Below are 17,057 nucleotides of genomic sequence, written 5' to 3'. Positions count from 1 at the left end.
ACTAGCACAGTAAGTAGGTATCCCACTGTATGGATGAAGAAACTGAGGCATAGAAATGTTGAGTTACTCGCTCAGAAATGTTGGGTGACACAGCTAGGAAGTTGCAGAGCTGGGATTCTAACCCAGGCACTGTGACTCCAGACCACGCCCCCGACCCTGGGCACTTTATCACTCCATCATTTTGCATCCAATCGGTGTCTGTGCCTTTTATGTGTGAGACTCACGTCAGCGTGGGTGGGAAGAGGGGCAGGCTCCCCACCTGGCTGTAGGACAGAAGGAAGTCCCACATCCGTGGGTGTGGAGAGGCCTGCATTCAGGACTGCTTCCCGCTCAAGCAGAGGCAGAAGTCTTGGTGAAAGAGCAGGGGTTGGGGGACCCTGCCCGGTCCAACCCAACCTTAGACCTGTGGCTGCCAGAGCCATTTCTGCCCCCTGTGGTGGTTCCTCTGGCCCTCACGGGTGGGGCGCTGCTAGGAGGCATGGCAGCCAGCAGGGAGACGGTCACCGTGACCCCTGGCTCCCCTGAGGAGTGGGCTCAGAAACCAGGGCTGATGCAGGCAAGCCTCAGGTTGCCGAAGGCAAGAGCCTGGCTCCTGTCCATGCTGGGCTGGGGTAGCCGCAGCCAGTGCCGCCAGGGAACTTGCAATGGATGCCTGCCTGGCCATTGCCCGGAGAGAGCTTCCTCCTCCCCAAAGCAGGAGGGGTGGGGGCCAGGCCCTCACGTCATGGAATTGACCCACCTCGGCATGACATCACAGGCAGGAACATTTGCAGCGAGGCTCAGCTTTTGATGGCTTCATCAAAGCTGAGGCCAAAAGCATCTGAGGCAACAGTCGCCCACATCTCCCCCCGCATACAGCGCACATGCCACGGCTCGGCCATCTCCCCCCTGCCCAGCACCCAACCTCGTGCACCTGTAATGCCAAATGCTGCCCTCTCTCCGCCTCCACTCATCCTTCCAGGTACAGATATCGCCACCTCTGTAAAGTCTTCCCGTACTTTCCCTCACCCCAAGAAGTAGGAGCTTTCTCTCTTATAGAATTTCCATCCCCTAATACAATTTTTTATCCATCTATCTGTCTCATTAAACAGTGAATGCTTTGAGCGCAGGAACTGTGTCTTACCTCTTTGTCTCCAAACTGGGGTAGGACTGCCTACAGTGATGGTATTTGGGGAAAGTTTGTGGAGCTAATCAAAACAATGACAATCGTAACAATGGCTAATATTTGACTGAGCGCTTATAGTTGGCCAGGGAATCTGCTGAGCGCTCCACACACATCAGTTTGTGGAATTCTCACAGCACACGTATTCGTACAAATAAGGGAATGGAGGCACAGGGCACCATCCCTATGGGTCCCATTCTCATGGCCCCAATCACTAATAACTGGTGGACACAGGCCTGCCCCAGAGCTCGTGCACTTAACCACTGTGCAAACTGCCTTTCAGATGGAAGCTTTTCCCCAGAGGCCGAGTCCACGTGCCCCTGAAGAGGTCCCCTCTGGCATTCTCTGGCTTCAGGTGTTCTTGTGCCGGGACAGAGGCAGGGGCGGGGGGACTGCTTCATTCCCAGAGCCCTGGGTAGGTAGCCACACGGCCAGGAGTTACTGACTCTAAGAGACAATGGCTCCACGTGCAGGTTGTGGAAACGTTTGTCCTTGATATGCCCTTGTTCTTCTCAAGCTGAGCTCCCAACCTCATGGCTCTTCTGATCTCCCTTCTGGGCCCCTGAGTCCCAGCCCCAAGCATTCCACAGCCCATAGAACGTCTCCCTGATGATAGAGGTGTCTCAAACTCAACACGTCCCTGCTGCGCTTGCACCCCAAGGGGTGATATCGGATAGACCCCAACCTCTCCTGGGGTTGAAGACTCAGGAGAGAGGTCTGGGCCAGAGAGAGACATGAGGGGGTCGGCAAGGGTGGTTTGAGGTCACATGGAAGAAAAGAGGAAGAGAGAGTTGATGATGGGACCCTGAGACCTCTACATTTAAGACACAGCTGGCGACAAGACGGAGCCGAGACAAAAGGTAGAAGCAGCACGAGACTCCATCCTCACGACTCTCCCAGTCTCCCAGCTCTCCTCCCTCCCATCCCAACTCCAGGCTCTGCCCGGGAGATGTCTCCACGAGGAACGCCCATCACAGACGTCCCGCTGAGATGCCTCTGGCGGCCCCCCTATCGCCTCAGTCACATTTGTCAAGTCACAGGGTCTACCCTACAGTGGTGACTTTAGGTGGCCCACAGACTTAATTACAATGCCAAACTCTGATCTCTCTCTTTCTCCACTAACCCTCCAAGACCAGGTACAGATGTCACCATCTCTCTGAAGTCCGCCTTGAGCCCCTTGCCTGCCCCAGCAAATTGGAGCTTTAAGTGCCATTGACTGACAGGACAAGAACGCCATTCCAGTCTTCAACGTGCAAAGACGTCAGTTCCCAGCGTGGAGCTCATAGGTCTCTAACGGGTGCTCAGCTCTCTTTTCTAACAAAGAGAGAACTGCCTCAGAGGCCATAGATTTCTAGCTATCAAGCCAAATTTAAATGCATCACTGTTTACACTGCCTGTGTTTTCTCAGTTACCTTCTGCTTATTGTAAGCAGTACCTGTGTTTCCCTTAGTCACTGGTTGGACAGTGTTTATTCATTTAACAGCTGTTTACTGAGCACTGCGTTAGTGTCCTGTGGATGCTGTACCAAATTACCACAAAGTGAGTGGCTTAGAACCACAGAAATTCACTCCCTTACCGTTCTGGAGGCCAGAGTTGTGAAAGGAGTCTTGTGGAGCTAAAATCAAGGTGTCGGCAGGGCTGTGCTCGCTCCAGAGGCTCTAGGTGAGAATCTGTCTTCTTGCCTTTTCTGGCTTCTAAACTGCATTCCTCTTCAGGACCAGCAGAGTAGCATCTTGTTTCAGTTGTCACATTGACTTCTGCTGCAACCAAGTCTCCCTCTGCCGTTTTTTTTTTTTTTTAAATAAGGATACTTGTGATTATATTTAGGGCCACCCAGAGCACCCAAGATAGTCTCCCCATCTCAAGATTCCTAACTTAATCATGTCTGCAAAGGCTCTGTGTGCCACAGAGGGTAACATTCACTGGTTCCAGGAATTAGGATGTGCACATCTTGGGGGGTCCATTATCCAGCCTCCCACAACTGCTTACTCGCTGCCAAACACTGTTGTAGCAGCTGGGGATGCACGTGTGGGGCAAGAAGACAAAGCTCCCTGCCCTTGTGGAACTCACACCCTCCCAGGGGGAGAGACAGACACAGAAACAATCTGCGTAAGAAGTGAGTACCTTGGATAGCATGTCAGAGGGTGAGAAGTGTTATGGAAGGAAGAAAAATGTAGAGCGTGGTAGAGAGGGTCTGGGAGTCTGGGGGCAGACAGAGGGGCCAGTCTCTGTGTTATGTGGTCAGGGGAGACCTTTGTGCAAGGGTATTATCTGAACAACTTGAGGGAGTCATTCATGCAGACATATCTGGGAAAATAACTTTCCGGGCAGAGGGAAAAGTCAGGGATAATGAAACAGTTTCCTTTTAAAAGAAATTTATTTGCAACGGAATAGTAGTCAGCCATAAAAAGGAATGAAGCACTGATACATCTACAACACGGATGAACCTCAAAACCACTATGTTCAGTGAAAGAGGCCAGCCACAAAGGCCACGCATTGTGTGATTCCATTTATATGAAATACTCAGTATAAATAAATCCACGGAGGCAAAGTAGGTTAGTAGTTGCTGGGAGGAGTGGGAGGGAAGAGTGGGGAGTGACTGCTCAGTGGGTACAGGGTTTCCTTTGGGGGTGATGAAAGTTTTGGAACTGTACTGAGTGCCACTAAACTGTACACTTTAAAATTTTAAGTTATGTGAATTTTACCTCAATAAAAAAAGTCAAAAAAATCATTTGAATTAAAAGAGTGAGTTGGGCTTCCCTGGTGGCGCAGTGGTTAGGAATCTGCCTGCCAATGTAGGGGACACGGGTTCAAGCCCTGGCCTGGGAAAATCCCACATGCCGCGGAGTAACTAAGCCCGTGCACCACAGCTACTGAGCCTGTGCTCTAGAGCCCACAAGCCACAACTACTGAGCCCACACACCACAGCTACTGAAGCCTGCGCACCTAGAGCCCGTGCTCCGCAACAAGAGAAGCCACCGCAATGAGAAGCCCGTGCACCGCAGTGAAGAGTAGCCCCCGCTCACAACTAGAGAAAGCCCGCGCGCAGCAACGAAGACCCAACGCAGCCAAAAATTAAAACAAACAAATAAATAAATAAATTTATAAAACATAGAAAATAAATAAATAAAAGAGTGAGATGACTTAAAGAAAAATGCTAAGTGAAACTAGAAAGAAAAGCAGGATGCACTGACCACATAAGTCAGGATAATGGAAATTTCTGGAGGGGTCGTGGGAGTGGAGGCGATCAGAGGTCTCCATGTGGAGAACTGGCTGGCAGTGATCTCCTCTTCATCGGGAGTACAAACATGGGTGTTTGCTCTCCTGTTTTTTAAAACCACATACACGTTCTATGCACACCTCTATAGTGCATGATTTTACAGAATTTTTTAAAACTCAGAAAACAAAGAGAATGATGAGTAGGCAGTAACATAGGTATTGCATGGATGTTAATAACATCCTAAAAGCAACGCGGTGTTCCAGGAAATGGCTCCAAGGGGCAAATATCTCTCTGGCTCTGTCCCCTTCCTCCCTCCTCCACTGAGGCAGCCCCGGAGATGGCCGGCGGCGTATCCCCCAGGGTGGGTGCCCTGGGAAGGTCCCCACCAGGCCCAGCTCTGGCCTAGGCAGCCACAGCCACTTCCCAGCAAGCCAGAACTGTTCCAGCTCCTTCTTTGCAGAGGCAGGACCAGCCCCGTGCATCAGCAGGATTCCTGAGACACGCTCTAACTGCAGGCTGAGGGCTGAAGGCACCTCATTCATTGTGCCCAGCTGGAGCTGGGAGGAGCCAGGGGAGGAGGTGGAATGAGCTGACTGTTCACAGCTCCTCCCCCGCCTCCAGGAGCATTCCTGGAGCAATCTTCCCAGCCATGTCTGCTCACATCCCGGGCCAGATCTGCAGGTGTTTGTTCGACAAATTCTGTTTAACAGCTCTGCTAGTTGACTAACTACACGTACTCAGGAATCCGACACTTGTCTTTTGTGTTTTTTAAATAACATTATCAAAAATACAAATTTGTATTTGTACAAAAGTAATAAATCTTGTGTTAGGAATCTTGTCGCAAGTGCCAAAAACCTAACTCACACTGGATTAAGAAAATGTTGGCTCATATCATTGGAAATGCGTCACTAGCTTCAGGTATGGTTGGATCCAGAAACTCGAATGATAAGATCAGAACTCTCACTTCCTGCCTCTCCTCTGTGCTCTCCTTCATGTTAGCTCTATTCTCAGACACACTCCCCCCTACAGAGTGGAAGCCCCAGACATGTGTCCCATCTTTCACACCCCCAAAAGGAAGAGAGCTTCTCTCTTACAACTATTCCAAAAAACAAAATTATTTAATGGTTTTGCATTGGACATACTTGAGACTTTTTCTTGAACCAATCACTGCAGCCAAAGAGATGAAACACTGTGATTGTCCGGGCCTGGATTGTGTACTTCTTTCTTTCTCTTTTGTTTATTCCCCACTCTGCGCAGCTTGTGGGATCTCAGTTCCCCGACCAAGGATTGAACCCAGTCCATGGCAGTGTAAGCCCGGAATCCTAAACACTAGGCCACCAGGGAACTCCCTGTGTACTTATTTCTGTATTAGGGGAGCATCCTCCCCCCAGAAACTACACTGAAAGACAGTGGGGTAAGGGGTGGTTGCTCAGGAGCTGCTGCGGTGCTGCTATCACAAGAAGGAAGAATGGTTCAGTACAAGCAATAGGAACCCATTACACATGGTAGAAAATTAGAAAGTTGCCGAAAAGCACAGAGAAAATAGAGACCAGCCATTATCCCACCATAAACAGTCTTTCTCCGTAGATGCTCTGGGTTACTTTTTCACGTGTGAGGGAACTCAGTCAAGCTCGAGGATGCCCCAACCCAGCAACATGACAGTGATACAAGTAAGAACACGAGAACGAGAAGAAAAACAAAAAGAGCTTTGGCGAGACAATGAGGCTGGCTATCCACTGTTCCCTGCCAGCCTCCAAATCACACGGATCCCCAAAGAACGGTGGCTGAGCAAACTAGCATAGATCCTCACCTTGAGCAAATTGAACTTGAACTCTGAATGACCCACTCAACCGGAAGACCTCACAATTCCTTGAGTTCCCTCACTCAGATAGCTTCATCTCCATTCCCCTGTAGCCACCCACTCCCAAGGCTACACCTTGGATATAAACATACCCCTCATCCTTCCACCTTTCCTACTCTGTACTCCCTCCAGCCCTGCTTCTTGATCCAATCCAATTCTCCAGACTCTCTCAGCCTTCCCTAGCCACGCAGCTCACCAGCACTCTTCCTGTCTTCCTCCCATCCTAGACCCCATGTTCAAACATTACACCCACCCCTTCACCACCATCTTCATCTTCCAGCCTCACAACCCTGGTCAGTCCAAATGGGAGGTTCTCTCTTCCTACTAGTGGGCTCTCCAGTGGGGACAACCATATTTTTATGCCAATTGCACATATTTATGGTAACAGTGGTTACTTAGCGTAACGCTTCTCAAATTTTGATGTGCGTATGATTCACTTGGAGATCAAATTTAAAATGCAGAAGCTGATTTCTCAGGTGTGAAGTAAGGTGTGCTGCTCGAACCGGCTCCCAGGTGAGGCCGATGCTGCCGGTCCTCAGGGCACACTTTGAGCAGCCAGACCTTAGCAATACTTCAGTGTTCCGCCTACTTCGCTCCAGGGAAGGACCACCTGGGGGTACTTGTTAAATATAAAGGTTTTCAAGTCTCTTCCCTGGTTTGGGTTGGAGGCACAGAGACCCTGTGATTCTAACGCATTCCAAGTGACTCTCCTGGGACACTTGGGAAATACCGCAGTCTCACGGTCATTTGGTTGTATGACGCGTTTTGGCTTCCAGACCTCCTCTATCACCCATCCACAAGCTCCACGCTTTCCCCATCACCCCCACCTTCAGCAGGTAAGCTGGTCCCTATCTCCCAGAGAAACCCACCTCCCCAGGTGGGCTGACATAAACTCTCCTGCCAATAAACTTTAGTTATATCCCCTCGTCTTTTTTCTTTTCTCTTCAGTCTTTAAGAGGCACCTCCTCCGAAGGTCCCACCGGCCTTCCTCAGCCACCTTGTTCAATTACAGCTCCCCTCCATGCTCCCCTTCAGCCTCTGCCAGTCTCCTGGGCCCTCCTCTGCCTGTGAAATCTCTCCTGTCCTAAAATCCCACTCTCCTGATGTCTAACTACATTCTACAATGCTATCATGATAGAAAAAGTGATATTTTTAGGTCATTAAACTTATTTTTAAAACTTCTTAAAAGCTTTCTTATTTTGAAATTATTTTAGGTTTACAACTGAGCCACAAAAATAGTAGAGTTAGTTCCCATATACCCTTCGTCCAGCTTCCCCTCATGTGAACATCTTAGAGAACTGCAGCATGTTGGTCAAAACTAGGAAACTGATGTTGGTGCAATACTATGACCTAAACTACAGACTTTCTGATTTCACCAGTTTTCCCACGAAAAAAGTGTATATTTTTAATTATACAAGGCCTACAATTAATCATTCTTTTAATAATTAGAAAATATAAAAAGAGAAAAAAATCATGGTCACCAAAAACCACCATCCAGACACAACTACAGCTAAGGTTTTGTTGTTCCTCCTGCAATGCTTTACCCATATAAATCAATTTTTTTACAAACATATGCTCACCCTGCCCTGCAATGAGCTTTTCCCGCTAAACACTATATTGTAAATGGCCTTCTGTGTTTAGTAATTATAGCTCCAGATATAATTCTTATTGTATAAAAATTTTTATTTTAACTTTTTGGTAGGCAATAGATTCACATGGTCCCAAATTCAAAAGGTAGGAAAGGGTATTTAGCAAAAATATAAATCTCCCTGCCATCCCCATTTCCTCCTCACCCAATTCCTTCCTCTCCCAAGTTATTATGTACATCAAAAAATGTCAAAGGCTGAAAGCAAATTCTGGGATGAATGAACCATTGGTTTACTCAGTCAACCCCCTATTACTGGATACTTAGGTTGTTTCCACTGCTTTACATTATAAAGAACACTTTGATTTAACAACTGTGTGCCTCCTCCCTTGTCCAGCTGTCCAGTTATTTCCTTAAGATAAATTGCTAGTGGAGTGGCCAGGTCAAAGTCTTGACATTTGTGGGGAGAGGGGGCAGGGTTTTTTATTTCGAATTGCTTTTTCCAAAGATTACACGCCACTTCCTACACCCAGGCCCACCCAGGCTATCAGACTATACCAATCAGATGGGCCACAGTGATATTGTTTTAATCTGTATTTCTTTCGTAACCAGAAAGGTTAAATCATGTTTATTTGGTATCTATGTGCAGAGGAATTTCTTGGAAGATGTCCTCGGATGACTACCTCCACTTCTTCCCTCCCCATTGACTCCTGACGATATGGGGTCCAACTTCATCCCTCCCCAACCAAGATGCAAAGCCTGGCACATAAGTAGGCATTCAAACGATCCCTTCGCATCCTCATCCTATTTAATTTCTCTCTGTCACGGAACATTACAGACGAGGTCATCCTTTAAAAAGAAAGACTGAGTTAGACTGAGTTAGTTAGACTAAGTTAGACTGAGTCTTTTTTTTTTAATCCAACTTTGTTTATAGAATTCACAGTCTTATGTATTTGAGTTTTACAAACATACAGTCATGTAACCACCACCACAATCAGAACATAGAATATTTCCATCACTCCAAAAGTTCCCTTGTGCCACTTTGTCAGTTCCTCCCCAGCCCCCATCACTGGCAACCACTAATCTGCTTTTCATTGCTATAGTTTTGCCTTCTCTTGAATTTTATATAAGTGGAATCATACAGTATTTGGGTTTTTGTTTCTGGATTTTTTAAGATTCATCAATGCTGCTGCAAGTATTAGCTCATTCCTTTTTACTCCTTTGTACAGATATGCCACATTTTGTTTATCCATTCCCAAGCTGATGGACTTTTGGGGTGTTTCCAGTTTGGGACTATTTTGAATAAAGCGGTTAAGAACATTCAAGTCTTTCTGTGAACATAAAATTTCATATTTCTTTGGTAAATCCCTAAGCGTGGAATTCTGAGTTACTGTGTAGATGTTATGTTTAACTTGTAAGAAAATGCCCATCTGTTTCCCAAAGTGGCTGTACCATTTCACATTCCCACCAGCAGCCTATGAAAGTTTCAATTGCTACACATCTTTGCCAACACTTTAAGGTGATTCACAGCCCCACAGTGATTGGTTCAGAGCTGGACATGTGACCCAGGCAGGACCAATTAGAATGAATCCCTTGGTGAGTTGTACACTGGGAAGGGAGGATCACATTTTCTTTGATGTGAATGAGCTGTCAAAGCAATATAGGCTTGGGGTGGTGCGCTTGGTATTGTTATATGGTCTTTATAATTCTAGCCATATGAATAGACTTGCAGTGGTGTCTCATTGTGGTTTAAAGTGCATTTCCCTAATGAATTTAGCATCTTTTCTACATGCTTATTTGCTACTCATATACCTTCTTTGTTTAAAATTTTTAATTAAATGAAAATTAGGGTTATACATGCCATGGTTTAAAAATAATTCAGGGACTTCCCTGATGGCCCAGAGGTTAAGACTGCACTTGTATTGCAGGGGCGTGGGTTCAGTCCCTGGTCGGGGAACTAAGATCCCCGCATGCCGCACGGCACGGCCAAAAAAGAAAAAAATTCAAAAAGTACAAAAGGGAAAAGTAAATCTTCACATCTCTGATAACCCTGTGAAGGTGACGGCTGAGGAAACTGAAGCACAGGTAGCTTTTCCCCCAGTTACATAGCTAGACAGCGGTGGGGCTGGGAATTAAACCAAGGCAGTCTGGCTCCAAAGCCAGCCTTATCCATTTTTACATAAATGATAGCACATCTTGTTCTATTGTCCTTCTGATGTTTTTCACTTCAGATATCTTAGATATTGTTCCAAATTAGTACTTATTGATCTCCCTTGTTTGTTTTAATAATTCCATATATTCCACTGAAATGCATATATGCCACTGAAATGATGTCATTATTAATTTGGCAAGTCCTCTATTGATGGACGTTTAGGTTGTTTCCAACCCTTTGCTACAACAAATAATGCTGCAGTGAATATCCTTGTACAAACCTCTCTGTACCCATGTATAAGCATATCCATCCAGTGGATTCCTAGAAATGGAATTACTAAGCCAAAAAGTGTATATCTTTACTATTTTAAAGTGTCTATTTCCCCACATCCTCTCAAACACGGTGTTAAACTTTTCCATTCTTGCCAGTCTGGTAGATTTTTTAAAAAATGCTACCTCTTCATTGTTTTATTGTACATGTCTTCATTATGAGTGAGGTTGAGTATGTTTTCATGCCTTTAAAATTCAATTTCAGCTCTTTGCCGCATCTACTGCAAGAATGAAGACCATTCTCAGCAGTCAGACTGTCGACATTCCAGAAAATGTCGACATTACTCTGAAGGGACACACAGTTATTGTGAAGGGCCCCAGAGGCACCCTGCGGAGGGACTTCAATCACATCAATGTAGAACTCAGTCTCCTTGGGAAGAAAAAGAAGAGGCTCCGGGTTGACAAATGGTGGGGGAATAGAAAGGAACTGGCCACTGTTCACACTATCTGTAGTCATGTACAGAACATGATCAAGGGTGTTACACTGGGCTTCCGTTACAAGATGAGGTCTGTGTATGCTCACTTCCCCATCAACGTCGTTATTCAGAATGGTTCTCTTGTGGAAATCCGAAATTTTTTGGGTGAAAAATACATCTGCAGGGCTCGGATGAGGCCAGGTGTTGTTTGTTCAGTATCTCAAGCCCAGAAAGATGAGTTGATTCTTGAAGGAAATGACATTGAACTTGTGTCAAATTCAGCTGCCTTGATTCAGCAAAAGCCACAACAGTTAAAAACAAGGATATCAGAACATTTGTGGATGGTATCTATGTTTCTGAGAAAGGAACAGTTCAGCGGGCTGATGAATAAGATCTGAGTGATCTAGTTACAGAAACCGCAAGGGGCCAGGTTCACATGTGATATTTTTTAAATGAATAAAAGCTCTTTTGACTTGGGGAAAAAAATTCAATTTCATTTCCTGTGAATCAGAATTCTCCTTAAGATGTCCGGTGGTCTCACAGCTAGGCCCTAGTTTCGCTCTCACTTCCCTGCTTGTTTTTTCCTTCTCCACCTTCTCTGCTGGCTTTCCTTCCTCCATTTTTCCTCTCCAAATGGCAATTCTCTATGGTTTTCTCCTTAGTCCTTTTCTCATTTTACTTTATATCCTGGGGTGTCCTGTTCTTGCCCACAGTGGACATTGTCCCCTTCTTATTTACAATTCTCATTCTCCATCTTTTTTTTTTTGGTCACGTGGAACAGCTTGTGGGATCTAGTCCCCTGACCAGGGATCAAAGCTGGGCCCTTGGCGGTGAGAGCATGGAGTCCTAACCACTGGATTCCCAGGGAATTCCCTCATCGTCCATCTTTATATAACTTTCTGTGAGCTCCAGATCCACATTTTCAATTGCCTTCTAAACATACCTACCTCGGTACCCTTCAAACACCTCAAAAGTCTCTATATTCAAAAATGGACTTGGTCTCTTCCCTCTCCAAATCTGTTTATCTTCTCCAAATGTCAACTACTGGTGCCTCTATCTATGCAGTTCGTCAGGCAAAAAGTTGGAAGTCATTCTGCCTTCACTGTCAATCCAGCCAGCCCTAGATGCTGGGCAGGCTTAAAAAGAGAGTTGACACCTGAAACTAACACAACACTGTAAATGAACTATACTTCAATAGAAATTTAAAAAGTTAAAAAAAAAGAGAGAGAGAGAGAGCTGCTCCAATGCATTGGGCCAGAGCCATAATTTAAACATCTACATTTTGCAACACAGGACTTCATCTATGGCTCTTTGAAACCTCCTTTGGCCTACATTCTTCTCCACTTGATCCCATGATAACCCTTTTATTGCTAAATCTAGCTTTTTTGATGATATCCAAGTAACTCCTTTTATCCTCAGATTTTTTACTGTGATTAGGTATGGTTAGTGAGTGCTGAGACTTTTCACCTTCTTGAGGTGGCCTTAGGCTTCATTTACAGATGCAGCATGTTGGGGAAGACCCAGATGTTCTGTGCTATGTCCCAGCCAAAGGGAAGTCTGGGAAGGCACAGGTCCAAGCAGGTAGCTTTCATTTGCTATTGGCTGCTATATACATAGGGCTCTTAGAGATAGCTTAAGATATACCTCCAAACTGGGGCAAAAGTTTTGCTCCTCTTATCTCCCCCAGACATACTGCAAATTAAAAAAGCAAGCCTAGATAACAATAATTGTTAACATTGATAAAACTTTACTGTATGCCAGATACCAGCCTGATATATCATATACATAATCTCATTCCATCCTTGCAACGGCCTACAAAATGGGTACGAGTCTTATTCCCACCTTACAGAAAAGGAAACTGAGGCTCTGAGAACTTAAGTAACTCTCTTTGACTGCAAAAACCCTAGGCTTAAACATTTCACTACACTCCAGCATAGTGGTTCATTGGCGCGGAACCCTAGCCAAGGAGAAATTAACCACAGACACAACATCGAAGGGTCTGCCCAATTCCCAGCCGCGGCTGGCTCCTTGCCTGAGCCCTGTAGAACAAACTCCTGTTGGCTGCTATCAGGTGGTTCCCAGTGCAGGCTGACCTCAGGGCACCAGCCCGGTTAGGAGAGCTCAGTTCCCTCTACCCTAGGACTTATCTTGCTCCCTGGAGCTGAGACAAGGCTCCACCCATCAGTGTTCCAACATTCTTTCTGATCGCCAGCCACCAGGCCTGGTTGCTTCAAGCTGGCCCTTAATTCTTTCAGTGAATATTCGCTATATAATTTGCGGCAGGCACTGAGCAGGAGACAAAAATAGTGCCTAGCACTGTGCCGTATATATACTTGGCTCTCCATAAATAATTTTTTTTAATTTAAAAAAATTTTTGTTGGAGTATAGTTGATTTACAATGTTGTGTTAGTTTCCATAAATGATTTTTAAATGAATGAATAGGCACTGCTCAGTGTAGAGGTAGAATTCCAGGTGTGAGTTCCATGTCAGGCAGAATATGAGCATTTCGAAGAGCACAGTACAGGGTATCTACTTGAGGGAACTTCCCAGAACACTTCCTAGAGGAAGTGGGGCTTAAGCTGAGGGGCTTGGTTAGCCAAGTGAAGGAGGATGAGGCAAGGGAGAATAAGAATAAGAGGAGGGCTTCCCTGGTGGCGCAGTGGCTGAGAATCGTCCTCCTGCCGATGCAGGGGACACGGGTTCGTGCCCGGGTCTGGGAGGATCCCACATGCCGCGGAGCGGCTGGGCCCGTGAGCCATGGCTGCTGAGCCTGTGCGTCCAGAGCCTGTGCTCCGCAACGGGAGAGGCCACAACGGTGAGAGGCCCAAGTACCGCCCCCCCCCCAAAAAAAGAAGCTAAAGTGCTTTCCAACGTGACTGTACCAATTTTCACTCCTACCACTAGAGTATGAGAGTTCCAGTTGCTCCACATCCTCATCAGCACTTGCTAATTTCCATCTTTTATTTTAGTCATCCTGGTGGGTGTAAAATGGTAACTCATTGTGGTTTTAACATATATTCCCCTGATGACGGTGAGTACATTTTTAAATGTTTATAGACCATTTGGATACTCTCTTTTGTGAAGTTACTGCTTTTCTATTGCCTTTTTCTTCTCTAATGGGTTGTCTGCCTTTTATATATTTTAAATGTATATTCTGCATTTATTTCCTTTTCAGCATTTTTCCCCCCAGTGCTGTTTGCCTTTTCACTCTCTTTATGGAGTTATTTGATGAACAAACAGAAGTTCTTAGTTTTAATATAGTCCAATTTATCTTTTGTGTGAGTGTGTGTGCGTGCGTGTGTGAGTGTGTGTGCGTGCGCGTGTGTGTGTGTGTGTGTTGGTACGTTTGTGTTCTGGCAGACACTTTCATTTGTCTGTAAATATTGATTCCCTATTTTTTCCTTTGAGATGTGCCTAGCTGAATAATTTGCCTTCCCAGCCTCCCTTGCAGATAGGGTGGCCATATTGAGACTGTGTCCCATAGGGTTAACAGATGCCTTAACAGGAATCCTTGAATGTGTCTTATAGAACAGCAGATAAGGGAACAACTTGTTAGAAACCCCTCTGTTTGTAACCTTCCTTTACTGATTAAGCCTGCTTTAGTTGTTCTTTTCTTCCCCCTTTCTCTAATTGCATACCCTCCCCCCTCCAAGCTTCACGTAGCCTAGGTAATATATCACCAGACTTCTTAACCACCCCTATAGATAATGCTTCTGACATATGGGTCACTATAGTAACAGGAGCTTAAGTTGTTTTACAGACATTTGGAGTCGGCTTCTGCCCAATTCAGGCTGGCTAAGTCTAGTGGGGACCACCGACACTAAAACTAAGCCTGCACAGAGCACCGATTACCTCACCTTTTCCCTACTTCCAATCACCTTTCCCCACACCTTACAACCACCTTGCTTCTTTATCCCATAAATATCTCAAGCCTCTTGCCTTTTGGGAGGCGGATCTGAGATTTGCTCTCCTGTCTCCTCACTTGGCTCCCTCGTGAATAAACCCTTTCTCTGTTGCAGACCTCAGTGTCTCAGGGTTTAGCTTGCTGCATGTCAGGCAAACAAACCTGGTTCAGTAACAATATGACACAGCTGTGGCCAATGAGATATAAACAGAACTCTGCTGGGAGGTGGAAAGTTCTGGGGAGTTTTTTCTTTCCTAATAAAATGAGTCAGCTGTGACTCTACCTCCCCTTCCCTCCATCTTGTGCCTGGAATGCAAATACTATGTATGGAGCTGCAGCAGCCACCTTGCAACTATGAGGGAAAGGCCAAGAGAACCACAGAGACATCAGCCCAATATGAGCAGCTAAACCAAAATACATAATAAACACACAAAAACACACATACATATATTTATATGTATATATTTTTCCTTCACTGTTCTGGACATTTTGTATATGATATAAATGAACCTCTATTCGTTGCTTTCTGTGACTTGTAGCCAAATTGTTTCTAACTGATAACAAAACAGTCCTCCATCTCCCCCTCTCATTCTTCCCATTGCCTTTGCCAGGTTAATCTTCCTAAAATTCAGCTGTTTGCATGTCCTCCCTCTGATCAGATGCCTTCAGCGCCCTGTATCCTGGCTTTCAAGGGCCTCCAAGATCACAGCCTCCTTCTTCAATGCTGTCTTCCATTCATTTCTGACTCACACAGTTCACTCCCTCTGTTCCCCATTCTCCTTACTCAGTCCCCCTTTCTCTTTCTCCACTTGGAATGCTAAGGGCAACATCAACAGAGTGCTGAGTTCCGTATCCAGTTGTTAATGTGTAAAGAGAACCTAAAGACATTCTCAGATACGGAAGAACTCAAATATTAGAGCACTATTTACTCATTCTGGAAAAATTGCCTTGAGGATACAATGCAGCCATCTGGAAGATGAACCAAGGTGAAAAACAAATGCATGGAGAAGGTCTAGTGTGAAAGCACTGGTGGTAAGTACTACACCCCAATGATCAAAGCACTCAATCTAGAGAGAATTAAGGTGAAGACCTCATAACTATAGCTACAAAAATTAAAGTGCAATAATTGTTATGAATATTGAAAGAAACATCCTCGTGATAATTTTTTAAATTACATTCAACTGGGACTGTCACTTACGGGATATGTCAAACAAAATAGATAATGTTGTCTGTATCCAAAGAGTTTCTACAAATCAATGAGAAAAGTGTAAATAAATGAGGCCATTCCAGAAGAAATAAGAATGACTGAAAAGTATACCAAAGATGCTCAATCTTACTAATGATTAAATATATGCAACTTGAAACAAACAATAATTTTTGTTCAATTTTACCTAATCGGCTGTCCAAGAATAAAATTTGGTAATACCAGTGTTTGAGAGGATGAAAGGAACAGGCACTCTGATTGTCTATATGTGGTTCTATAAACAGGCATAATCTTTGTGGATGGCTCCTCACGTTCTCTATTAAAATATAAAATACATGCAGTAAGAAGTTCCCCAGATATCACCAGTCCATGCCTACCAAATAAGGTTGCATTTTTTAAATGTTCATCATATGATGACTACAACCCCCAACTTTCCCGGATAACAGAAAGTGCAGGCTTCCCCACCCCTATTCTTGGCTTTCCAATGAATGCTTAGAAGTTCCATTCCCACGTCACTTCCACCAGCTCACCTTGCTTTGAATTGCTGCCGCTCAGGACTTTGCAATTCATCTTGAGCCCTCTGTTTTATGGTCCCCATACCATTCTCATCACAGAAACAAGCTTAACATTAACCCTGACCTTAACCTCCCTTCCTAATGAGGGTGTTGAACCAAACTTAACTGAATGCTTGAGTAAAATCAGAACCTGCCTGACACTGCTGCTCCAAGTAATTGTTCCTGGGAGCCACAAGCCCAGCCTGACCCCTGGGGACTTTCTACTTCCCTATAGCCCAATCCCCATTCAAGATTTCCAAGCCTCTCTGCCGAATAGAAGACATTTCTTTTCCTACCATGCATAATTCTCCAAATGTTTGAATTTTTATGAGGATAATGTTTCGCTTTATAATCAGAAAAACATATATACACATGAGAAAACTACGTAAGAAAAAACATCTATCCGGGAATTATAGGTGTATCCAAATAACACATATAGTCAAGATTATGGTGGCCGGAACAGGCAGTTCAGTTAAGGAACACCCCTCCTAGAGTACACCTCGCTCCTGTCTGGGTGTGCCACATGTTACAGGCACTCAATAAATGTTTGTTGAATCAATAAATTAATGTTGACCCCCCCCCCCAATTACCTTATGAGATAAAGTCCAAACTCATTGGAATGGATTCCAAGTCTTCACATCCTGGCCTTAAAGTTTCATCATTTTACTCC

At 45.1% G+C, this 17,057-nt stretch overlaps 1 pseudogene; it reads left to right on the top strand.

Annotated features, from left to right (window-relative positions):
• Window positions 1-10,537: 10,537 nt before the first annotated feature.
• LOC112399390 (60S ribosomal protein L9 pseudogene) lies at window positions 10,538-11,116 on the top strand (annotated as a pseudogene).
• The last annotated feature ends 5,941 nt before the right edge of the window (window positions 11,117-17,057 follow it).

The sequence above is a fragment of the Neophocaena asiaeorientalis genome, unplaced genomic scaffold (genome assembly GCF_003031525.2).
Source record: "Neophocaena asiaeorientalis asiaeorientalis breed wild unplaced genomic scaffold, Neophocaena_asiaeorientalis_V1.1 scaffold91, whole genome shotgun sequence".
Classification (NCBI taxonomy): domain Eukaryota; kingdom Metazoa; phylum Chordata; class Mammalia; order Artiodactyla; family Phocoenidae; genus Neophocaena; species Neophocaena asiaeorientalis.
The sequence above is the reverse complement of the archived record's forward strand: the minus strand, read 5'-3'. Positions and strand labels throughout refer to the sequence as shown.